Source organism: Ailuropoda melanoleuca, chromosome 3 (genome assembly GCF_002007445.2).
Source record: "Ailuropoda melanoleuca isolate Jingjing chromosome 3, ASM200744v2, whole genome shotgun sequence".
NCBI lineage: Eukaryota > Metazoa > Chordata > Mammalia > Carnivora > Ursidae > Ailuropoda > Ailuropoda melanoleuca.
The window spans coordinates 49,309,052-49,335,633 of record NC_048220.1 but is presented as its reverse complement, the minus strand read 5'-3'; the positions used below and the strand labels follow the sequence as shown (position 1 = coordinate 49,335,633).

General features: G+C 41.4%; 1 long non-coding RNA gene and 1 other non-coding gene across 5 annotated transcripts; both read left to right on the top strand.

The window, feature by feature from the left end:
- Positions 1–1,860: 1,860 nt before the first annotated feature.
- Positions 1,861–21,843, top strand: LOC109491300. 4 transcript variants are annotated; one of them, XR_002144644.1, is made up of 6 exons: positions 1,861–1,928; positions 4,082–4,165; positions 16,402–16,448; positions 17,978–18,067; positions 21,502–21,645; positions 21,775–21,837. It is a non-coding gene; the product is annotated as an uncharacterized LOC109491300 (long non-coding RNA). The 4 variants fall into 4 exon arrangements; XR_002144641.1 differs by having other exon boundaries at positions 21,502–21,843; XR_002144643.1 differs by having other exon boundaries at positions 1,865–1,892; positions 21,502–21,843.
- On the top strand, positions 18,605–18,769 carry LOC117801660. Its single transcript, XR_004624409.1, has one exon. It is a non-coding gene; the product is annotated as a U1 spliceosomal RNA (small nuclear RNA).
- Positions 21,844–26,582: the final 4,739 nt, after the last annotated feature.

Sequence of the window (26,582 nt, the reverse complement as noted above, 5' to 3'; positions counted from 1 at the left end):
TGAGCACTGGGTGTGTATATAAGTGGTGCACATCTTAAACTAATATTATACTGCCTGTTAACTCTACTCGAATTTAAGTAAAACTTAAAAATTAAATGAATGAATGAATAAATAAATAAATAAAATTCAAAGATTATTCTTGATCACAAAAAAGTTGGTCTTACTAGGTTTGGCCTGATTATTTATATACATACAAGAATTTAACCATATGGGCCTCAAGTTTTCTCCACAAATCTAGAGCCTTAGTTTACTGAGCAAATACATGGACCAAAAAAATTACCTTCTGGGGCGCCTGGGTGGCACAGCGGTTGAGCATCTGCCTTCGGCTCAGGGCGTGATCCCGGCGTTCTGGGATCAAGCCCCACATCAGGCTCTTCTGCTATGAGCCTGCTTCTTCCTCTCCCACTCCCCCTGCTTGTGTTCCCTTTCTCACTGGCTGTCTCTATCTCTGTTGAATAAATAAATAAAATCTTTAAAAAAAAATTACCTTCTATTCAGAAACTTTCATAAGGTATCTCAAACCTTTAAAAGCCTCGATTATTTGTTCCTCTACTCCAAGGCTAGGGCCCTAAGCCCAAGAAAGTCTTTCCACTGGATTTCACCTACAATATCACTAAATCGGGGTAAATTCCTCCCTTTTTGAAGTCTGCAAAATTTAAGGTCCCTGCCTTTCCAGGAAGTGACCTTTCTTACCCCTATTTTGGGGGAGGGCTTTGTAGGTGTTAGCTCTAGGTATAAAGTCAACACTTTCTTCCCTAGCATGAACTTCCTATATCTGATTAAGAGCGTCATTCTCAAATATAAACTTCTGGGTATGGCTTTGGTTGAACAATCTATCTATCTGATTATATCTTGGTAAAAAGGACAGATTCTTACTGAATCTATGCCAATAGAAGTATGAAAGTTAAGGAGACTCACTAAAAGTATTTGTTTCCGAATACTGAGGACAATAGAGAGAATCATACACCATTTTAAAAGTTTCATTTCAGAGGTGCCTGGGTGGCTTAGTTGGTTAAGCCTCGGACTCTTATTTCAGCTCAGGGCATGGTCTCAGGGTTGTGAGACCCAGCCCTGCAACAGCTCTGTGCTGGGCATGAGCCTGCTTAAGATTCTCTCTTCCCCTCTCCCTTTGCCTCTGCCTGCACACCCTCTCTAAAAATATATAAATAAAGAAAATGTTTCATTTCAGTTTACTGATGCACAGTCTACTACACTGACAGAGATAAATTAAGAAGAAAGATAAGGAAAGTGTTCTACTTATACCCATAGAAAATAAAACATCAGAAACTCATACAATATTTCACACAAATAATCACAATTAAATTTTCCCTCGTCAGTTCATTCAGTCCTATTAATTCTTACTTCCCAGCATCTTGTGTCAAGCAATGGGCTTTCATGAAGTATGTCTGGTTTGAAAGGAATCTTCAGAGCGTTAGAATCCAGAAATTCTCGGAGCGCTTGCGCGGCTCAGTCAGGTAAGTGTCTGCCTTCGGCTCAGGTTATGTTCCCAGGGTCCTGGGATCAAGCATCACATTGAGCTCCCTGCTCGGCGGGGAATCTGCTTCTCCATCTCCCTCTGCTGCTCCCCCTACTTGTACTCTCTCTCTCTGTCAAATAAATAAATAAAATCTTGAGAAAAAATAATCCAGAAATTCTGATTCAGACACTGGTAGTCTGAAACGTAAACGATGTCAGCTAAGAAGCTTATACTCAAGAGTCTATTCTTTATGGAATCGGTAGTTAAGAGACCAGTTTCGCTTTTCGGAGTTTCAGTTACTAGCATCAACCACAGCTGTGAAGCAGATGGTCTTCCTGACGAATCATCAGAAGGTCAATAGTAGACTAAGTATACGTCACAGAGCCTACGACATTAGCCTACGCCTTCTCCTCAGGTAGGCGTTTTATCTTTTCACATCATCACAAGAAGGGTGAGTACAATATAGTAAGATAACTTTTATGGCAGTATACAATTATAATTGTCCAATTTTATTATTGTTGTTGTAAATTTCTTACCGTGCCTAATTTACCAACTGAACTTTAGCGTAGGTATGTATGCATAGGAAAAAACCGACCGCGGTGGGTTAGGCGCTCCCTGTGGCTTCAGGCTTCCACTGGGGGTCTTGCAGTGCGTCTCTCTGCCAGACAACAGGGAACGTTCCCTGTACCTGGTACTCTTGGTACCTTACTACGGGGCTTTCTATGAGGCTATTGTGTACCTATTGTGAATGTAATAATTGTGTATCCAATTGTAATTTCAGTTCCACAGATCATAAAATCACCAATAATCAAGTTTCCAGCCCTGACTCACTGACATGGTCGTCCAGGTGAATTTTGTTCCTGTGCACACAGCCAGCACCACAAAGCTCTCGCTCCAGCAGAAAGGCTTTACTGTCTTAGGAAAATCTATACAAAAAACCAAAATAATTCTTTGAAGTTTATTTGAACCAAAGAATATTTACACAGTTCTCTTTGTGTTGTACAAAGAGAATGATTGTATTTCCTTTTATTAAGTGATTGTATTTTCTGTCTAAATGCATGTCTAAAAGGCTTCAATCAGGTTATGGTCCTTTTTTATATCTTTGCTGTTATCTTTAATTATTTTTATCTTTTATTTTAAAACCAATATACACATATTATAAATCTTTCTTTTTTTAATATTCCATTTATTTTATTTTAAGAGAGAGCGAGTGAGTGAGAGAGCACTAGTAGGGGAAGGGGCAGAGGGAAATAGAGAGAGAGAGAGAGAGAGAGAAGTGGACTCCCCACTGATCAGGGAGCCCGACACGGTGCTCCATCCCAGGACCCTGGGATCATGACCTGAGCCAAAGGCAGACACTCAACGGATTGAGACACCCAGGTACCCCCCCATTCAGAAATATTTACTCATGTTACTTTATGGCCCTGGAAAGCATCTTAAAATTTTAGATGTTTCCATTATGTTCCCTCTTCACATCCACTGAGCATAGTCAGACATACTACATATCTCAGAATCAATTCATGGAAAGTGTCACAAATTCCTTTCTGGCGCTCAGTCTTCTGTTCACTGTGTCTTCTCCAAAAGGTTAAATATTTGAAATAAGAAATTTCCCTTAACAGTCATTCAATCCTTCAACATACATTTATTGAGCTCATACTCCATGATAGATTTGGGCTGGACCCAGGGGATGCAGTGGAGGGTACCCACAGGGTCCTGGTTCCCTGCCCTGCCCTGCAGACCTTACATAGAATCTGCCTCCCAGCAAGTTTGGTTTTGTTCAAAATTATCTCCAGTTGTCCCATACATCCTGATGACAAGTTAAAAATGTCACGTATTAACTGAGGCGTGTTCAAGGCTCTAAAATGCCAGTTTCTGGGGTTATCATATGCTGATTGCTCTGCTGTGTCGCAGCATTAGTCCTCCTTGACGAACCAACACAACAGAAACCTCTATGTCCTGAGGTGAAAGAGAGGGCAGAGGAACTGAGAGTCGTGGAGGTTCCACTCCAAGGCAATTGGTTCTCAAGGTGGGATGCACGACAGGATCATCGGGAGGGGGTTAGAAAATGCTGAAGCTAGTGTCTCACCCCCAGAGAATCTGATTTATTAGTCTGGGATGCCAAATGGGGACATGCAATAGCTTCCCAGGTGATTCTAATGTATAGCCAAGGCTGACAACCATTGCTGTAGCTGGTAGAAACATTGTATTCCAAAGCACATTCTAACATTTGCCTTTCACATCACCATCCTGTCTACAAAATAACGTTATGAAAGAACCTAGTTTATCCTTTCTCTCTGGCCTGTTGGTACCTGCTATGATTCTTTTTTAAAGGTAAACACGTTCTCCTTTTTTGTGACAAAGAACTTCAAAACACTAATCTTACCTTTAGTGAGTAATTGACCTTTCATCATTCAATGAACTGTTAGTTGTGACTGAACATCCTTTATTAATCTGTGTTTCTGAAAGACAGAGCCCACTTCTGATGTTATACAATTGTTTACTTATCTTTCTTATCTTTCAGATAAAAAGGAGCCCTAAACATCCAGGACAGTACTTTATACAAACAAATGCCAAGGAGCTTGTCTTGTTATTCCTTTGTTCTAGGATTTCCTTTGGCACACAGGCATCGACTGAAGCATGGGTCCCCCAGAACTGATGCCAGCTCACTGGGTTTACTCACAAAACCAGGTAACACCCCCTCCATGATACATGTCTGTTATGAAAACTTCTCTTTCCTCTGAATTGGCTGCCCTGATGTTTGTCCCCCTGCCAAGGAGACCATCCAACAAAACGGAGTCAATTACATATACCCCTATCTCAGGGAGCTCCTGCCTCAGAGGTCGCTCAGCTGCTTCAGGAACAGGTTGGCAGGATCTGGCAAAGAGCCCATTTGAGCCAGAGCTTGGCCTTACTGCCTTCTTCACAGATAAACCACTCTCTTTGTACCATTCTAGATTCTTCTTTAAGATTGATTGATTGATTGATTGATTTGAGAGAGAGTGAGAGCGAGAGAGGTCATAGAGGGAGAGGGAGAAGCATACTCCCCACTGAGCAGGGAGCATGGTGTGGGCCTCGATCCCAGGACCCTGGGATCATGACCTGAGCCAAAGGTGGATCCTTAACCAACTGAGCCCCCCAGGTACCCCTAGATTTTTCTTTAAAAGATAATGTTGACTTCCCTGTATTGATGAGATGTTACAGGGCCTTCCCCAAGAAAGCACAGTGTACTGTGTGGTCAGCTTTCACATGGTCTCCTACTTGGGGAGAAAATTAGATATACCCACCACTGTTGTCTCATGAGAAAGAGCCCAGCACAAATGTCAAGTTTTGTGTCAGGTGCTGAGTCTTGGCCACTGCACCTCGGTGATCTCGTCAGGGGGAGAATGCAGTACAAATGAACTCAACTCGAAGCAATGTGAGAGAATAGATAACAAAAGTTGATGGGAAATAGGAGTTAATTTGGGAAAGAAAATTATTTCTGTGGCTTCAGGAAACCAAGATCAGAATCCCTAGTACCTGAGCATTTAAAAAATTGTTATGTTTATCTTTTCTGAATATCAAATAATGTGTACTTCTTGTATCTGTTAGGATGCTTTCAGGTGTAAAATAAAACCCACTTGAAGTGGCTTAAACAAAGAAGTAAATGTATATGCTCACGTAGGAGGAAGTGCAGAGTTCAGGGGACTTCAAGGTTGACTGATATAGCAGATCAACAATATCAAGTAGGACTTAGATTACTTCAGTTTGCACTTCCTCTTAAGTCCACTTCCTCTAGGGGCCATGGTGTCGTTACTAGTAAAACGGGGGCCACATGTTTCTCCATTCCTGTCTGGAGCTGCTCTTCTGGTCTCATTTACTACAATTGGGGTACATGCTCATTCCTACACCAGTTACAGAGATTAAGATTAATCTAGCATCCATCAGTGATACCCGTTCAACTGAGGGCCAGCATCTTCTGTGGCACTTGGGCTGAGTAGGGAGAAACACCGGCATTCTGTTAAGGGGGAAAAAAGGAACAAGCACAATACATATGAAATTCACTTTGGAGAGCCCTGACCAGGAACCTTGAGTACATAAGCAAAAGAAGATAAAATGGACTAATTTTAAAAAATGCTTGATTGATTTTAGAGAAACAAGGAAACAAGAAAATGGGAACAAAGAATAGATAGGACAAATAGAAAACAAATAGCAAGATGGTAAACTTAAATTCTACATTAAATGAACAAGGACTAAACATTCCAATTAAAAGACAAAGGTTGAGGGGCGCCTGGGTGGCACAGCGGTTAAGCGTCTGCCTTCGGCTCAGGGCGTGATCCCGGCGTTATGGGATCGAGCCCCACATCAGGCTCCTCCGCTATGAGCCTGCTTCTTCCTCTCCCACTCCCCCTGCTTGTGTTCCCTCTCTCGCTGGCTGTCTCTATCTCTGTCGAATAAATAAATAAAATCTTAAAAAAAAAATAAAAGACAAAGGTTGAGAGACAGGAAAGAATCACCTATTGCTATTTTATTTTTATTTTTAAAAAAGATTTTAATTATTTTTGTGAGAGAGCGCGAGCACGAGTCGGGGGTGGGGAGGGAGGAGCAGAGGAAAGAAAGAATCACCTATTGCTATTTTATTTTTATTTTTAAAAAAGATTTTAATTATTTTTGTGAGAGAGAGAGCGAGCACAAGTCGGGGGTGGGGAGGGAGGAGCAGAGGGAGAAGCAGAATCCCTACTGAGCCCAATGTGGGCTTAGCCCACTGAGCCACCCAGGCACCCACCTATTGCTGTTTTAAAGAAAAAACTTTATTTAATTTAATTAATTTATTTTTAGAGAGGAAGAGAAGGGGTGTGGAAACGGCAGAGGGGGAGAGAGACAGAGACAGAGACGACATAGACAGAGAAGCTTAAGCGATCTCTACAGCTTAAGCAACCAGAGCAGAGCCCAATGTGGGGCTCAATCTCACAACCCTGAGATCTTGGCCTGAACCAAAATCAAGAGTCAGACACTTAACTGACTAAGCCACCCACGCGCCCCAAGAAACAAACTTGAAATATGAGGATACAGATAGATTGAAAGTAAAAAGATGGGAAAAGATACCATAAACATGGACCAAAGGATGTTGGTGTGGCCACATTAATATTGGTGTGCGGAAGTTCAGGTGCCTAAAATAGCCAAAACTTGAAGAACAGAGTTAGAAAAGTAAAATGGCCAGATAGAAAGACTTACCATATAAAGCTACAGCAGTTAATACAGGTGTTGACAAAACAAATAAACCAGTGCAACAGAATACAGTCTAGAGACAGATCTGTGCCTGTATGCTGACTAATTTATAAAAATTACTACTGCGATTCAGTGGAGGAAACAATGTTTTTCTTAACACAGCTTTGTAATCTCTAAAAACTTTTATGCTGCCAAGTACTCATGGATAATTCTATGCACATGGAGCTTTGTAACTAGAAAATATAATCTGCCATCGTTCTTTCTTAAAAATAACAGTTTTAGAACTCCCTATTTTTCTCTTTTGTGCATAAAGTTAAGTAAATAGATGACTAGTTGACTCATCTTAAAATAAAGTGTTCCAGTTTATTTTAAAAGTTGATTTGTCATTTGGATTTTGGCTTTTGGCTTAATGGTAATTTTTTCAGAGCATGTTATGTTTTATTTTTGTGTAGTTAAGTTTACCAATACCTTTGTGCTCCCCAAACAATGTCTCAAATTGCCTGCCTTTGTTGTTGTTTTTTTAAATATTTTATTTACTTATTTGAGAGAGAGAGAGTGCGCACACAAGTGGGGGCGGGGAGAGCAGAGAGAGAGGGAGAAGCAGACTCCCTGATGAGCAGGGAGCCCAACTCGAAGCAGGGATCCATCCCAGGACCCTGGGATCATGACCTGAGCTGAAGGCAGACGCTCAACCGACTGAGCCACTCAGGCTTCCCTCAAATCACCTCTCTTTAGAGAAGCAGAAAAGCTCAGGTGCTTTCTTTCCTGGCCTCCACTTCCCAGCCTTCTTCTTCCCAGGCTCCTTGGCAGCTAAAGTGCAAGTATGTGACAGAGGTTTAAGCAAGCAGATGCTCTCACCCCGGATCTTTGACTGGATAGCTACTGACCCAAAGCACTAAGAGCTGTGGTGTCCATAAGAGTGACAGCACTGACCACAAAAATATCCAGGTTGTGGGAGCAGCGGATGCTGCACGAAATATGACAGCCAAGTCATCACTGGCAAGATTTTGGCTATGGCCCTGCAGTTGCCTGGTCTCCTTTGTCCCTGGCTTTCCTCCAGCCAGCTTCTCACAATTTCCTGGTATTTCTTTGAACCATCAGCTTTTCAATTGACTCCTTCTTTGTTAAACCAGAGTGGGTTTCTGACGCTAAGAATGTTGATAGTTACAATAAATAAGAATAGCCCTCTCCCATGCACTGTGTCCCACCTGACCCCCTGAGCACCAGGAGTCCTTTATGAAAACAGGCCCCTTAGTTCAGGTCAGGCCTCCCCACCCCTTTCTCCCCTCCTCCCTTCCCCCTTTCCTCCCCTCTCTTCTCTCCTCCCCTTCCACCCGCTCTTCCCCTTTTCCCCTTCACCATACCCTCCTTGCCTCCTCTCTCCCCACCTTCTCCTCTTTTCCCCTTCCCTCCTCCCTTCTTTGTCCACTCCCCTCCTCTTTCTCTCCAAGTCTCAGCTCTGATTCCAGATTCCAAGAGACCAGTCTTGGGGCAGATATCACAGACATTCACCACACTTCCTCACCATCCCTCACTGCCTCAGCCTCCTCCCCAAACCTTCCCTGAGAAGAGCCTTCACCCAGTACAATATACATGCTCCTATAAATAGACCCCTGGGGCCACCATTCTAAGAATTCTTCCATCCTGTTCAGACAAGTCCAACTGCCAGTCTAGGACACAACTTGCACCTAGCTTAGAACCCCCTAAGCCTGAGTAATTCATTACTTTTGAAAATAAGCAGACCTTTTTATGAAAATACCCTTCTAGATTATCTTTAGCAGGACTTAATTATCCCTGCTGAGCCTGACACCTACTTCCTAAGGACTTGGCCCTGGCCAATTCCCTTCTTCCCATCCCCTCTTCCTCCTTGTCTTCCACAAGTATTCACTGAGCACCTTTTAAGAATGAGGTAAGATGGGGGAGCCTCAGCTCAGTTCTCCCTCAGAGAAGTTTCACTTCACTCTATTATGTTCTATAACCCAAAGTAAGTCTCTGTGCATCAGTATAATCAAGGCTGCTCCTCTTAGAGGTGACAGAAGTCTCTTCTATTTCCACTGCAAAGGAAATACCTTCAGATCTGAATCATAAAAGGTGATACTTTTACTTTTTTCTAAAATCAATGAAAGGGCTCTGTCAAACAAGAATCATTTGGCTATGTCCCAGGAGCCATTCAATAATATCTTCCCTTGGTGTCAGGTCATGGCTCAGAGGGTTTCCGGGACACTGGCTCTTGGGAGGCTTTACCTGGAGGGCAAATGCAGGTAAACTCCCCGTGACCATGGTGATGGGGGAAAAGTCTCTTGTCTACTCCTTCAGGACCCCTGGGAACTAAAAGTTATGCACAACAATGTCTTAGCTACAACCATTGACAACCATTTCTGATGATCAATTTTCCATAAATGTAAACAAGCATATATTGACACATCCATCTATTGACATATATGTATGACATATATACACATACACATACCGTTTCATTGTAAAGGCACATTTAAATAAATTTATTGACATACTTAAATACACAATCTCCAATTCAAATACATAAACTGCTTAAAATTTTTGCCCTATAAGTTATAAATAGGCTAAGCCATTCACAAGATAATTACAGCCAGTAGTCATCTTCGTTCCTGCTAAAGATGATTTTTCACAATCATAACCTGAGCAGATTTTCACAGGCCACACGATCTCAAGGGTCAGATTTTTTGCATCTTCAAGTGTCAGGGTTATACACTTATAATCCTTCTGTCAGAGATTTAGTTAGGAGCTGGAAAGGATTATTCTAAATTGGGACCTTCAAGAGGAAAAGGACAGCAGAATCCACAAGTGTCGACCCCCCAGGAGAGTTCAGAGAAGCCTCTGTCTCCACCTGCTTGGGTGTAGACCTAGGTCTGTTCCCCATGGAGTCCCCAAAGCATGGCCCCTCAGCCTTAGGGAGAGAGCTCATTCTGGAGACTACCAGGGGCCCTGAGGTTCGGCTGCCTAAGTTCTGGAAGGGATTCAACCCCAGTTGTAGAGGTCCCCACACACCTGCCAGGTAAACATGCAACATGGGAGAAAGTTGAGGTTGCTCTTGGGTCCCTTGGGGTTAACTTCCCAGCAACTTGTACGCTAAACTTGTGTCCACTCATGGAGTAGGACTTTAACACCATCATTAGTGGCCTAATGGGAGTCCCATGGGATAACAATTTATCATCATTTTTAAACCCTAGAGAGAGGCTAAATCCTTCACACTATACAGGTTTAGATCCAACTCTTTGATTTTGTTCCAAATTATTATAATAGTCAAAATAATTTAAACTGAAAAGATTTGTTTTTACCAGTACAGCCACTTGCAAAACTCTCTACGTATTTTTCCGGTGATCCTCATATATTTGTATAAGGCTTTTTGTAGTTACCAAAATGCTTCCCCCCGTTGCCCCATTTGGTTCATCATGAAGCCCCTCAGAGTTGAAAGGATTGGTGAGTATATCCATTAGACAGTCAAGGAAACTGACACGCAGGGAGGCATAAAATTTTACAACTAGTAAAAAAGGAAAGGAGTCAGGCCTCCCAAGCTTGTGCTTTTGTACAGCCCAAAGTAGAAACAGAGTAATATATTTTGGCATTTTCCAGGCTGAAATACAGAGGCACAAAAAACCATTAAGCCCCTCTTGTAAGGTCTGTTGTTAGTGTTTTTATTTGAAAGAGAAGATGCTGGGGCACCTGGGTGGCTCAGTCAGTTAAGATCATGACTCTTGATTTCGGCTCAGGTCATGATCTCAGGGTAGAACCTGTTTAAGATTCTCTCTCTCTCCCTCTCTCTCTCTGCCCCCTCTCACAGAGAATGGGTGCTCTCCCTCTCTCTCTCTCCCTCTCTCTCTCTGCCCCCTCTCACAGAGAATGGGTGCTCTCCCTCTCTCTCTCTCTCAAGAAAAATAAAGAAATAAAATAAAAATAAAGAAAGTGCTGACCATAAATAATTTTCTATCTACATTTTCCAAAAGAAAAGAGAGAGGGAGAAAGAGATTATCAGGACTAAATCATGTACTGATATAAGAGCGTTTTTTACTCAAGCACACTGTGCCCTGCATAGCTGTCACGTGTTCTGGTTTTTTGTTTTTGTTTTTTTTGGTCACCTACTTTGTGCAATAGTGATACTGTTACCACTGGGGGATCAACTAGGATTTCATAAAGCAAATTATATTTTGAAGGACCAAAGTCATTATTTGAGGTCCAAATATGGAAAATTTATGCAAAATGTAAAATTAGTGTCTAATATTTCTTTTATGTGAGTATACCGTGTTTCAACAATTCCAAAGTACACTCTTTTTTTCTCATTTTAACCTCTCAATCAGCATGCTTTTCTGAAAGCGGGATGCAGTCGATGTGTCATGCAATAACTGGCCACCAGGTGGCAGTCATGATGTACTATAGTGTGAACTTTTCCATTTACCCCTTCACGGAGGATCCAGAAATTGTCAACCTTAAAAGCAACTTAGATTTGATGAAGTACACAATGCCTTGTTTTAAACAAAATATAACTACAGCAAGAGTTGATTTTAAATGGGGGGTCAGATAATAATACCAGTAACTAGGTTATATTTTCATTCTAGCTTTAGAATTCACTGACAGTGAAGCCTTGAGACAGGAGGCACCACCCTCAAACGCATAAAGGCAGGAGGCTCTCACCCTCCCACCCGCTCCTTCTCTCTCTCTACCCATGACCTGGATCTTTGACCCCAGGTGTGCTTGGTACCTTCCAGGACTTGTGGGAGGCTCTCACCCTCCCACCCGCTCCTTCTCTCTCTCTACCCATGAGCTGGATCTTTGACCCCAGGTGTGCCTGGTACCTTCCAGGACTTGTGGGTAATAAACCTTGTGGGGTTTTTTTGAAGTTCCCTGGTGGTTGTTGTTGAGGTCAATTTGCAGTCATAACAAGAGCCCCAGGGCAGGTTCAGCTGCGGCATTGGTTGGGGAAATGTCTGCGAGGGTTGGCCACAAGTAGAAAGGGTGCAGGCATTCCTAGCTGATAGTATCACTATCGATTGGCTGAGACTAACAGAAAACAACTATGTTATAATAGCTTATACCATTATTTTATGTGTGTGACCTCTTATAGTTTGTGGCATAGATAGAAACTTACAGCACGCACTTTGCATTAGAAGATAATTATTTCCTTCTTTCCACTCCAGCCTTCTGTCCATCTGTCCTAACTGCATATTTTATAAGCATACAAATCAGTATGGTTCAAATATCCGTAAAAAGACAGCCAATCTTCAAAGAGGTTAATAAGACATGACCTATTGCATGAAAGGGGGTGGCGGGGGGAAGATGGTTTAAAAACAACCAAAATGTCAACATGGTGTGAAAGAACCCAGTGAGCAATACAGATATAAAGGTGCTACACTTGTGATAAGCTTGATTAACAAAACAATGAAGCCAATGAGAAGAATTTTAATACAACATTCTGGTGTTGAAAGCTTATCTTTGACGAGTTGGAAAAGCAAAGAAAAATAATCCTGAACCATTTCCCAGTTTAGAAAGATTTTGTTTATCCTTCTTTGCTAGAGTTGGAGCCAACAATTCTGATGGTTTGGATTAGCTCTTAATATTTGTAGCCATAGGGTTATTCAAATCACTGGTGCATTTTTGGCAACAACTGTCTCTCCACAGACAAAAGCAACAAGGGAACGAAACTTCTCTACAAATAAGTCACAAGACTTCTCTCTCCTTTTACCACTTTGACCAGTGGACTTTAGTCAGAAATAGGCAAAGGGAAGTAGTAAGCCCACAACACCAACACACCAAGGAGATCTATGTAATACCCTTCAGTCCTCCTTAGTTGTCAGGCTTCCCAATGTGCTCAGCTGTCCACTAAGTTTTCCAGGCTCGGAGCCAACTAACGTTTCCTGTTAAGCATCTCGGTCACATTAAAAAAAAACAAAACAGAACTGCAGTATTGAATCTGGGGCCATGCAGCAATGCCAGGGGGAGAGGCAAAGTTAGTGTGGATAAGAGGCTCATGAAGTTTTTACGGTTTGTCAAAGATAAAAAGTCTTTTTATCTGGAAAATTATTTTAGTCTTGAAACAAAGCTCGTGTGTTCATTTATTCATTCATTTTGTAAATTCATTCACACTATGAACTGCTGTAAGAGTTATGCCACAGTGAAAGTAATCAGAGTTTCAGAATCAGATGAACCTGGATTCAGTGCCTGATTTTGACAATGCTTTTCCTGAACCTCAGTTTCCTCACCTGTAAAAATTAAATTAATAATACCGTATTTGAGGGCTTTTCTAAGGATTTGAAATAATGTATATACAATAACTGGTGCATGATAATTTCTTAATAAATGAGAACTGCAATTATTACTATTATATTATTATTAATATTATCTCTATCTCTATCTCTAGTTACATAAGCCCCCAATTCAATCCTACATATTTACCTAAGGATGGTTCTTCCTCTCAGCCAGCTTCTTTAGCCTGACAGAGAAAAATTCACATTCCTACTAGCTTTTTATTACCTCATTTCAACCATGGGAGATCTCCCCCCCGTCAAAGACTTCTTCTTGACCAAACTTTAATCAGGCTCCTCTGAGCCCTCTTCTTGACTTGACCTTGACTTTGGCTTTGGCCTATTGCGCTTGACCTTGGCCTGCTGAGTCCAGTCTTAGCACAAATCTACTGATCCAGTCTATCAAGAATCCCTTGTGCTTGATAGCTGGGCATGTTGGCCTGCTTTAGCAAGGATCCCCCTACCCTTGATGGCTAATCAAGTTCCTCTTAATAACTTTCCATCTGTAGACCCCCTTACTCTACTCATTGGCTATAAATCCTCAATTGTTTTTGCCATAGTTGGAATCGAGTTTACTCTCTCTCCCCAACCACAATAGTCTCAAATGACATCTTCCTTAACATTTTAACAAGTGTCAAAAAACATTTTTTTACACCCCTTATCTCTGCATATCTATTTCTGACCGAATGGTGGTGTCACTGCCCATAAGGACAGAAAATGTAACGTGGTCTCCCATAGAATTAGGACATGTCATCAGGGGAACCCCGTTGCTCGCCTTGAAGCCCAGCCACCACTAATCTACATGCCACATTGGACAAACACCCGTCCTCTGAAATGAACCACAGGGCTGGCTCCACTCAAAGTCTGGAAGGGTGTGCAGCTGGCTCCCTGCAGGCCAGGCCTCCTCCACATGTCGAGCCCCTGTCACCCGGAAAAGCTCACTGCTGCTCCTCACAATGGTTTCTATCCCTCCTTGAAGGCCTGCCCTTGGGGTGCCTGGTGGCCCAGTCGGTTGAGCATCCAGCTCTTCAGTTCAGCTCAGGTTATGATCCCAGGGTCCTAGGATCAACCCCCGGTGTCAGACTCCAAGCTCAGCATGGTGTCTGCTTGTCCTCCTCCCCTCAGGTCCTCCCCCTCTTTATGCACACTCTCTCTTTCTCTCAAATAAATACAATCTTTAAATTAAAAGAAAAAGAAAAAACAAAGCCTGCCCTTGCCCTCTGTCAATTAATTCCTCTGACTAAACACACCCATTTTGTTTTCTTAGTCCCTCAGACTTGCTGACTCATTCACAGCTCTGATAGCAATCCTTTTCCTGGTGAAAGCTGACCCTGACTGCCCGGTGCTCCTCTTGTAATCACACTTGAAGTGTAGTGGGGGCTTTCGGTGACTCACAGTTTTGGAGGGCTCATTGCTGCTGTGTTTTCCCTGCTGATAGCAATGAGCTGGGGCCCTTGTTAAACACAGATTGCCAGGCATCTCCCCTAGATATTCCAAATCTGGGCTGGAGCCCAGGAATTTGGGTTTTTAAAAAACACTCCAGGGGATTCTTACATTTGAGGAAGATTGGGAGACACTGAAATTCTCCTGCAGTCCTGCCGGTTTTATAGAAGAGGACACGGAGGCCCATAGAAGAGCAAAGGCTCACACAGGGCTCTGACTACCACCTTAGGAGGGCAAGTCTAGTTTCAGGTTTCCTACCCAGTGCGGTGACTGTGCCAACTGTTTGTCACAGGCCTCTGCTCCAGGAAGCAGAAGGCTAGGACACTGGGAGTTGCAGGCGCCATGTTGGCCAGTGGAAACTAGTAATCACGTCTCTCATATTGCCTTACATCATGCCAGCAGTGAAGTCTCCTTTCCATGTTAGAAATGGGAGATGAGCAGGCCTGTGGGAAGTAATGACTGCTGCTTCCCTGTGCTCTTTCTGTGGGTCTGTTCCCTGCGATTCGGACCAGAAATGCCTGCGGTTGTCTCCAATGACCTTGAACTAGAGTCACTTTACCCATCTAGGCTCTAGCTTCTTTATGTGTAAAATAAGGTAATTGGACTAGATTAAGATCTCAAAACTTTTCCCGAGCAAGAGTTCCCTGATGGGCCCAGGAGCTAAGAAGGGAGTTACAGTAATGGAAGAGTTGGGGCTGATGATGCAGAAGAAAGGGAGGAATGGAATCTGTAAGCAGCTCTCAGAGGTGAGCTGTTCTGGAATGGGAAGGGGACGCAGTGGGGAGATAGGACAGCTCCCTCTGCTGTAGGTTCTGACCCCCCAGGGACTGAAGGAACCCCTTCACACTCTTGCAAAATGATTGCAGGCCCCAACTCTCACCAGGTTTCTATCATTTTAATTTTTATTAAAATATTTCAATATGTAGGGGCGCCTGGGTGGCACAGTGGTTAAGCTTCTGCCTTCGGCTTGGGGCGTGATCCCGGCGTTATGGGATCGAGCCCCACATCAGGCTCCTCTGATGGGAGCCTGCTTCTTCCTCTCCCACTCCCCCTGCTTGTGTTCCCTCTCTCGCTGGCTGTCTCTATCTCTGTCAAATAAATAAATAAAATCTTTTAAAAAAAATTTCAGTATGTAGAACCATGAAACAATGTATAAACTCCATGTTTATGGATTACTATATAACTGAAGAAAAAACAGAAATCAACTACCATAAAGGTAATAAAATGCAGATTTGCAAATTAACTTAATGGGAAAGGTAAGTGGATGGTAGTGTCTTGAGTTACAAAACTGTGAATTTGGGGTTAATGTTAGAAAAATGTTAGCTCAGCTTTGGTCATATATTTAGTCGGTTTCCATATTGTGAGTTTGAAAATACAACTCCTGGGAATGCCTGTTTGCATACAAAACAGGAGTGTTAATGCGTCCCTTTGTTTGTAGTACAGGAGAAACAAAACTTTCACTTAACGAACACTCTGTAAGTGAGCAATACAGATGTTACTTGAAAACTCTGAAGTTCTCTCCTCATTTGAAGATGCTAGTCTCCATTCAGTGGGCAACTAATCCAATCATTGTTGTACTCCAGAACAGAACAGGGCATACTTCCTACTAAAATTTTTTTTTAATTTAATAATTAAAAGATGATATTTTCAAAGACTGAGACCTCAGTGCAAATCTACTGGAAATACGGACATGGATATTATGGGGCAAGTTACTTTTTAGTCTGTCATGCCTGTATTTTGGGTGTCCTGCGATGACTCAATTCTCCCATCACATTTCTGTGTTCGGTTGGCTGCAAAAAATCTCAGTGATAGAGCATGCAGCAAAGTCCACTGAATTTTTCTTGGTATAAACTCAAAGACACAGACTGAAGGATAAAAACAAGGATTCTGGTGCTACCTTCCGTTCCTCAGCTGTGGTCCTCCAGATGATTCAGGATATGCTTATTATGACTGTTGCAGATTATCATCACAATGAGAACATAAATTTAGATTTCTTTACAGGTTATATTTGCAGATTCTTGGGAAACTGTCCATGAACTCTGAGAAAGGTGAGATAAGAAGAAGTTAAACTCTATTTGCTTTTGGGAGACTTGTGCTTAAGTCCAGCTCCGTCACTAAGTAGCTTTCCATGGTTGGACAGGTGTTCACATCTCTGGGCATCTGTCTCCTCAACCCCGAAATGGTCCTGCAAATGCCATTTACTTCAGCAGCTCACTCTGAAGTTGATGAGACAGTGTATATGTAGGTGCTTAACCAATCCTCATGCTGCTTATAAATGGGAAACAGTGGCAGGGGCATGTGGCGGCAGATTTACCTCCAAACTCTTTAAAATGTCCTAGCCAGTCATTCCTGAGTAGCCTGAGACAGACATGGGTGGCTCCTGGTCCTTCTGGTTCTACCTGTCAGAGCAAGTTAGGGTGGTGGCCATCACCTTAGTGGGCTGAAAAGAGCCTAAAGAGAATTAGGGCGTATTCATTGCTCTCTGCTGCCCTCTTCAGTTTGGAAGTTGGTTTTGCATCAGATGGAGTCAGCCTCAAGTAAAGAACCGGGCAGGCTGAAGGGTTGTGGGCAACCCAGGTCAACATTCTAGCCCCTGGCCTCCTCCAAATCCCACTGCCTGAGGCTTGTCCTGAGTTGCTGCAGGCCCTCAGGCCTCCAGGCCTTGTGTAATCACCTCTGTTCATCTCTCAGTCTGCACAATTCTTTCTCCCTCCCACTTGGATGTTCTGGCTTAGTTAAGATGCATTTTAGGGCCCAGAGACCTCCTAAAGTTTCCTCATGTCTGCTGACCTGTGGTGGAATGATTTCCAGTTGCACATTAGCCACTGAGGTAATGAAGACATGCTCTGTTGCTCTAATTCCATTTTAATGATGCAGGTCTATGTTAATTCTAATTCTATTTTAATAATTAGTTTTTGCATTAGCTTTTGAATACCTTTCAGGACTGTCACACTAAATAAACAATGACTTCTTAAAAGTAGCTTCCTTTCTTGTTTGCCACTCACAGCCTCATTATCCTTTAGAGTAGAGAAATAATTTCCAAATGAACCACATAGGGTGCACAAGATAATCCAGTGGAGTCAGAGAAAAAAATATTAGAATTTTTATTTGTATGTGTAGTATATTTCATTTCATCCTTCTTAAATTTCAATTTTGGACAGTGTTTTACAATACATATATTAGTGGGTGAGTACAGGTGTAGATTTATAAATAAATATTTGCATATTGTAGGGGAATGCTAATTTTATTTCATTTATTTATTTTGTTATTGAAGGGACATACAGTCTTAAAAGTTTGGAGATCTGTATTCTAGAAGAGTATTTATCATCCTATTCATCCTAGCTGTGTTTCACAATCACCAAGGGAGTTTTTAAAAAATGTTTATTTTGCCACAAACCCATCCTGGACTCAGTGAGCCAATCTTCAGGAACAAAGCATGAAATATGTGAATTTTTTTAAAGTACCCCCTAATGATTTTGACGCAAACCCTCCTGCTAAAAACCACATTGTTATCCAGACTGTAAGCTCACCAAGGGCAAACTGTATCGATCTATCTTGTTCGCTGTTGTCTCTACAGGGTCCAGCACCCTGCCTGACATAGGTGTCCCATAAATACTTGCTGAAGGAATGAATGATAACAAATGAACCACAATCCAGAGACAGCCAGGTAACTTCTCAGTTACCTTTGTTTTCATCCTCAGTATTTTTACGTAACAGTTTTATGCTTTTGAGAACCCATCATATATAAAACTGAGTAGCTTTTTAAATCAATTTTAGTAAACAGGTATTTAATACTTAAAGTGATTAAAGTGTTTTAGCATTGTTTAGCATTTAGTGTTTTCTGTTATAAATTACAGTATGTAAAAAAAATCTTCCTATATATAGCATTATTCTGTATATCCTATTATATGCATGGGGAGAGTCCTAGAAGTGAGATTTCTAAATCAAATATTAAGGACATTTTAAAGACTGTAGGTACTTGGGAAGGACAAATTAACATTGATCTCAGGAGCTGGAGACTATGGTTTAAGGAGCAAGGGCTGACAGGGTTTTGTGACCCAGCACAGAGAATCGTCTGGAGCTTTGTGGTGTGGCCAAAAGACTTGGAGGTCTGATTGAGTTCTAGTCTCTGTTTCTACCATTTAGTGACTGTGACACTGAGAGTCTTTAAGCTTAAGTTTCTTCACCAATAATGTGACTGTTCATACTTACCTGGCAGGGGAGATACCATGATCACGAAGGTGGTTTTCCCAGGGCGAGGCTTATCCATTGCACTCCGGATGTGCTGACCCCTGCCGATTTCCCCAAATGTGGGAAACTCGACTGCATAATTTGTGGTAGTGGGGGACTGCGTTCGCGCTTTCCCCTGAAAAAAAAAAAAAAAAAAGAAAAAAAAAAGATAAAGAAGAAAAGAAAAAAAAGAAAAAAAAATAATGTGACTGTTCACAGCTACATGACAAGGCTGTTGATTCTGTTAACACTATTAGGTGTTAGAAAAGAATTAATATTTGTACTTGATATAGTTCCAAAGGGACAAAAGCCTTAGAGTCTAGGAGTGGCTCCCAAGAAAAGATGCCATTCCATCTCTCTTCTGTTAAAATGTAGTTTGCCCACAAGGGGCTAATTTCCCCAGGTGGGGGTCCAGAAATGCCACAACTGCAGACTTGGGCCCCTGAAGAAAGTTCAGAGATATTCAGGAACTCAAGCCAGTGGGCTGCCTCAGAAACTCCAAGGGTCTCCACGTCTGGGAAGGTAGGGTTGCTGAACTTGGACAAAAATGATCAGGAGCAGTCCGAGCACTCTGTTTTTCTCTTCATGGCACGCTGATAAAACCAGTCAGGCCAGTTCCCGTGGTGCCAAGCCACTGAAGGGAAGCAGCTTGCCTCTCCTGCTCCTCAAGGACCGCCAACTCCAGAAACCACCAAGCAACAGCCTTTGGAATGTCTGGTTGGAACCCAAGACTAAAGTCTGTGTGTCATCTTGGGTATAGGGCTCTAGTTCTCAAGCTTTAGTGTGGATAAGAATGGCCTGAGAAGCTCAAATATATGTAGACTCCTTACCCCACTCACTAGACATTCGGATTCTGCAGGTTTGGGTGTGGGGGCAAGAATCTGCATGTCCTTCAGTGATTCTGATATAGATAGTTTCAAAACCAGGTTTTGGAAAACACTGGCATAGGACCAATAGCCCTTGGTAGGGAAAGAGAAGACCTGAGTTTGAGGTGACATCATTCTACTTATGTCAGCATAAACCTCAGAAGCATTTCACCTCACTGGCCCTGTTTCTTCATTTTATTTATTTATTTTTCTTTTTTTCTTTCTTTCTTTTTTTTTGTTATATTAGTTTAGTTTATAATTTATTTTTTTGTTATATTTGTTTATTTAGTTATATCAGGTGTACGACATAGTGATTCAACAATTCCATACATCATTGGGTGCTCATCTATTTATTCATCTTAAATCTTCATTTGCACAACTGGGAGAGCAAAACTCAGTTAGAAAGCTGGTCACCCAGAAGATCAAACTAGGAACTGTAGACACTGAAAGCACCACTATAACTCAAAACATAGATTTAAGGTCCTGTCATTTTGGCTACTGCCTTTCATGCTAAGGTAACAATGGACAACACCTAGCTAGTTAACAATGCCCTCAACATAAGTCTCTGCCCTGAGCTGCAGACTTGTTCTTTGTGCTTGTGTTCTGCTGGGACCAGGCAATGCTGGCCTCCCACCAGGCAGTGTCTCCAGAGTTATGCATTCCTTCTGCTCAGAGTTATGGCCACTGTAACTGGTCGTGGGATCAGTTTTGGGATACCTGTAAAACCTGCAAGGATGTGTGTCCCCTACGTGGCAGATCTGCCAATAATTCATTCAACAAACAAGAATATATTTATTCCCCACATATTTCCAAAATGGCTGAGTTTCCTGATACGGGTGATTTAGGGTGAGTCTGCTGATAATGGGCAATTGGTATGTGATATGTGCCAACCATTGCTCTGAACATTAAATATATCTCATCTTTATTTCATTCTTTTCAACAGTCTTTAGAGGTGGCTGTGATCACCATTCTGAACAGAGACTCAGAGAGTCTTGCCCAAGATCATATAGCTAGTAAAACCATAAGACAAGGTTCCAATACAGGTCTGCCCAAGTCTGAAGTTTAACAGAACATTGATTCTACCTCCAAGGAGTTTCTGTTGTAAATAGGGAGGCTAGGGAAATGGTGAACAATATGGAAGAGTGTATAATTTAGTATTAAATTAGGTTGGTGGGTATTAAATATCGTTAATGATTTGAGAGAAGTAAGCTACCATCACAATGCCAAGTACCTCGTGGATTAAGGGAATACAAACTGTAGTATTATCTGCCTCTTACTTATCAACGTAGATCCAATTACAAAAGATTCAAGATGCAAAATGCACATTCACAAAGTCCTCTTCAATTCTACACCTAAATCTAAAGTGAAATTTCCAGCCTGTTTACCACTCCAATACACCAAACCAGAATTTTCTGGAGATACATTATTTTAGGTGTAGATCTATTTGAGATTTAAGTATTATAAATCTGCTATTTACATCTTAACTTTGAAATGTTATAATTCTAAAAAAATTTTGAAATACCATCACATTATTCTGACAAACTCCCACTCATTTTTGAGGGAGTAGATCCATTGCATTTAAACAATGATACCAATTTAACTCAATGTCCCCTTGAAGTTGTTGTAGCAAGTTTCTTTGCTCCCATTTCTAGCTAATAAAATAGTGGAGGGGGCTACATAGAACCAATCCAAGGCAAAGCTCTAGCCAGAGTGCAGCCTTGTTGACTCCCCCACAGTCACCTTTGATTCCTTCTCAGACAGGAGTGAGTGCACACCTGTTTGCACCAATGCCAGTAGTATTGCAAGAAATGCAAACTAAGTAAGCCTAAAGAGTTTTGGAGGATGGGGAAGGAAAAAGAAAGAAAAGGAGGAAAAGAAAGAATGGAGGAACGAACAATGGAAAGAAGCGGAAGAGGAAGGACAAAGCAGGTTATTATTAAAGCTTGATGTTCGTGGTCATGAACGCGTATGCTGACATCCCATACTTGTCTTATAAATCTTCCAGATTTGCCATATGGACAATGTAAAACGGCTTCACAGCATCTTGCCTTCTTGTGTGAAGATCTCACGACACGCTTGCCACCCTCCCTGCTTTGTAACAGCAAGCTGGACTGCGGCCATGGCAAAGATGAATCTGCCATCTGCTGGGGTGAGGTGGTCAGATAATCAGAATTCAAGAATAGTCACCAGCAACTAATAACTAAAATCCAGAATTATACTTAAAACGTTATCACGCAAGAATGTTCTCTATTAGAAATAACGCCTCTATCTAATACAGGCCAAATGCCCACCAATCCCCCATGAAACTTAATATTCAAGGGTCCCAACCAGAAGACCTGGACATACGTGGACAAGATGTGTGACAAAGATCGCTCAGATGAATCAGGTAAAACTGAAAATATATGTCATTGCTGTTTTTTTATGGTGATTTATAAATCCAATTTGCCAGATATTATTTATGAGGTGAAAATAACTGATAATGTTTTATATGTATCCAAAACAATATTTTAGGGGAAAAAATGCCTCACTTTGCATAATTCCATGATTGTGGATGTTCCCACTCTTTACATATACGGTAACTAATGGCGTTTTGTTTTGCCATAATATTTTTTTATTGAAGTATACTTGATACACAATGTTACATTAGTTTCTGGTGTATAACATAATGATTCAACAACTCTGTATGTTACACTATGCTCACCACAATTGTTACTACCATCTGTCACCATACAACACTATTATAGTACCACTGACTGTACTCCCTATGCTGAGCCTTTCATCCCCGTGACTTATTCATTCCATAACTAGAAGCCTGCACCAAATGCTCTCCTTCACCCATCCCCCCTAGTCCCCCTTTCCTCTGGCAACCATCAGTTTGTTCTCTATTTATGAATCTGTTTCTGCTTTTTGTTTGTTTATTCATTTGTTTTGTTTTTTAAATTCCACACATAAGTGAAACCATATGGTATTTGTTTCTCTCTGTCTTATTTCACTCACTCACTCACCATAATACCCTCTAGGTCCATCCATGTTGTTACAATGGCAAATTTCCTTCTTTTTTGTGGCTGATAGTCCGTTGTGTATACATACTGCATCTTCTTTATCCATGCATCTGTCTGTGGACAGCAGCCATACATTGGCTATTGTAAATGATGCTGCAACAAACATAGGGGTGTATGTATCTTTCTTGAATTAGTGTTTTTGTTTTCTTTGGGTAAATATCCAGTAGTGGAATTACTGGATTGCATGTTATTTCTATTTTTAATTTTTTTGAGGAACCGCCATACCATTTTCCATAGTGTGTGCACTAATTTACATTTCCACCAACAGTGCACAAGAGTTCTGTTTTTCTCCACATCCCTCCCAACACTTGTTATTTCTTGTCTTTTCGATACTAGTCATTCTGACAGGTGTAAGTTGATATTGTGGGTTTGATTTGCATTTCCTTGATGATTAGTGATATTGAACATCTTTTCATGTGTCTATTGGCCATCTGTATGTCTTCTTTAGGAAAGGGTCTCTTCATGTCCTCTGCCCATTTTTTAACTGGATATTACCTTTTTATTGGATATGTCATTTGCAAATACCTTCTTCCATTCATTATGTTGCCTTTTTGTTTAATTGATGGTTTCCTTCATTGTGTAAAAGCTTTTCGTTTTAGTGTAGTCCCAATAGTTTATTTTTCTTTTGTTTCCCTTGCCTCCGAAGACATATCTAGAAAAATATTTCCATGTCCTATGTCAAAGGAATTACTGCCCATGTTTCCTTCTAGGAGTTTTATGGTTTCAGGTCTCATATTTAGGTCTTTAATCCATTTTGAGTTTATTTTTGTGTATGGTGTAAAAACAAAGTGCTCTAGTTTCATTCTTTTCCATGTAGCTGTCCAGTTTTCCCAGAACCATGTGATGAAGAGACTGTCTTCTCCCCATTGTATATTCTTACCTCCTTTGTTGTAGATTGATCATATGAGCGTGGGTTTATTTCTGGGCTCTCTATTCTGTTCCATTGAGCTATGTGTCTATTTTTGTGTCAGTACCATACTGTTTTGATTACTATAGCTTTGTTCTATATCTTGAAATCTGGGATTTTGATGCATCCAGCTTTATTCTTCTTTCTCAAAATTGCTTTGGCCGAATTGAAGTTTCATGGTTTTTTTTAAAAAGGTGATTATTTATTTATTTATTTATTTATTTTGAGAGAGAGAGAGACAGAGAGAGAGGGAGAGAGAGCTGCTGGAGCAGCAGGGGCAGAGGGAGAGAGAGAATCTCAGTCGTACTCCCCACTGAGCACAGAGCCTGAAGCAGGGCTTGACCTGGGTCTTGATCTCACCACCCTGAGATCATGACCTGAGCCGAAATCAAGAGTCAGGCACTTAACTGACCGAACCACCCACGCACCCTGCTTAATTGATTTTTTTTTTAAGATTTATTTATTCATTTAAGAGAGAGAAAGCATGCATGAGCAGGGGGAGGGGCAGAGGGAAAAGGAGGAGGAGACTCCCCACTGAGTGGGGATACCATGCGGGTCTCGATCCTAAGACCCTGAGATCACAACCTGAGCCTGAACCAAGAGTCAGACGCTCAGGGTGCCTGGGTGGCTCAGTCGTTGGCCATCTGCCTTCGGCTCAGGGCGTGATCCTGGAGTTCTGGGATCAAGCCCCGCGTCAGGCTCTTCCGCTGGGAGCCTGCTTCTTTCTCTCCCACTCCCCCTGCTTGTGTTCCCTCTCTCACTGGCTGTCTCTCTCTGTCAAATGAATAAATAAAATCTTAAAAAAAAAAAAAAGAGTCAGACGCCCAACTGACTGAGCCACCCAGGTGTTTTAATGAGTTCTTGGAGTAGATACCCTTACATTTCAGCTACATAAATTAATTTATACTTGGAAACCTTCCTAAGGATATTTACATTCATGATTAAGGAATTCTATCATTTCCAGTAGTTTGCATATTTAAAGTAGGGAGTTCTTTAGCTAAGAAGTAAATACAGTCAGATTTGCAAAGTTTAACAAATGAAATAATCTTGGTGGACAACCCTTGTCTGATATCAAATTTCTTTGGAAATTTTGGTAACAATCAAAGAAAAGCCTGTTGAACATTTTGTCTCTCAAAGATTTTTTTTACTTAACCTTTAGTGTTTCCTTACTCCTTCACCACCACTCTCCTCTCTGCCTCCCACAGTGCTCTCTGTGGTAGTTTGGCACTGCAGCAACCCCGATCACTTTATAATCTGGCAAGGATGGATTTTTCTAAAATCATGGTGGTAGATACAATTCTAATACCTCATAGCCCCAGTCACTATGTGAAAGACTTATCAGAAATATTGTACACTTAATAGACCATTACCTACCTTTTGTCTGGTCATCATGGAAGGTAGAAAGAGAAAAGCTTCCTAGGAGTTGCATGTTACCTAACAATGCGTTGACCACAAAAGGCTAAAAGTGTAAACAGATCCTTGTCTTCTTGCTAACTGACAATTAGCAAATACTGGTTCTCTTCCCTGCTTATTGAACATACAAACTCATATGGAACCTTCCTTATTTATGTAGTGTGTCAGTATGTTTATTTTCAGACTGATGGAAAGAGGTAGTACTCTTCTTGGCTTTTCAAAGTACAAATTATTTTACCCAAACATGTAGAATTTTTAATAGACATCTGCAATTTTCCACTTGGACAGTTTTCACTAATATTTCTAAGATCCAAAGGGCTGTTTCTTTTCCAATAGCATCTTTTCCAGTCCACCTTGACATTTTAACAGTTAGGTTTTAAAAATAAATAGAATTGTCTAGTTTTACAGTACTCAAAGTGTTCAGGCTGGAGATGTGATACTATTTTCTTTGCTGACTGTGCCTGCATTCCCAGAACTCGCTGCAGAAATGGCACTCAAGACTGTGCTGATTAGAGTGATGAAAATTTATGTGACTAGAAGACTATTCTAATCATTGTTTTGGAAAAGCTAGAAACTGTTATTAGTTACCTTAAGACTGCGCTCCAAAAAAAAAAAAAATCGACATATGTATCTTATTGGGAAGAGAGGAGCCTCCTGAAGCATGAGCCCAGTGTTATGTAATGGAGAAAAGTATGATTAGTGGAAATCAGACCCAATCTTCAGTGACCTTCAGCCCATTTCTAAACTTGTTTCCAAACCTTAGAATGTAGTTTTGTGTCCTGTGCACCACAGGGTTATTATGGGGATGACGCAAGTGTACTCTAGTTCAATTATTTCAACAAATAAAAAGTATTAATCCTAAGAGTTCTCAGATCAGAATTTGATGTCTGTCTCTTCATTAGCATAGCCCTGGTTCAGATTCAGGGGAAAGCTCTTTTGGCCCAGGGCTGGTCTTAAAAATAGTGGACAACAGCCAGCATGTAGTGACAACATCCAAAAGATCAACCAGACGAGAATCATCTGCCCCTCTAGTCTGCCAGGGCTTGCCATTCTTTCTGGTAGTGCCTGAGGTCAAAAGATCAGACCTGGGTTTGAATCTCATGCTGCCACACAACAAGCTGTGTTGACCTGAGACTCACCTCTTGAAGATGGTTTCCTTATTTGTACAACATGGCTCTTGGGGGGCGGGGGGATTATTATGACAACCGATGAGATTATATAAAACAAGTGGTACAGAGTTTAACATATAATAGGCACAGGGATTGTGGGCAATTAAGGAAAAAATGGAAGGATATGATAGGTTGTAGTATTGTTCAAAAGTATTTGCTGTCCTGCTCTGAGGGAGTATTAGATTTCCTCAGTCCTCATGGCCATCAGACTTGACTATGACGTGACTTTCCCTGGTTGACGAAATTTGATTAATGATATGCATCACTTCCCAACATAAGTTTGCAGAGCCAGCTGGTCATTTGCCCTCTTTTCCCTGTCCTGAGACTAGCAATGTTCTGATTAGATGCTACTCCTGGACTAAAGTGGAGCCCAGCCACAGGCAAACCACACACAAGTGTGTCAAACAAATCTTTGTAGCAAATAAAATTTTAAGTCATTCAAACTGTAGCATAACTCTGCTTATCACGATATTGAAGGTATTACAGGAAAAACCTTTACCATCAATCTATGGCCACTAACACACACCAGACCATT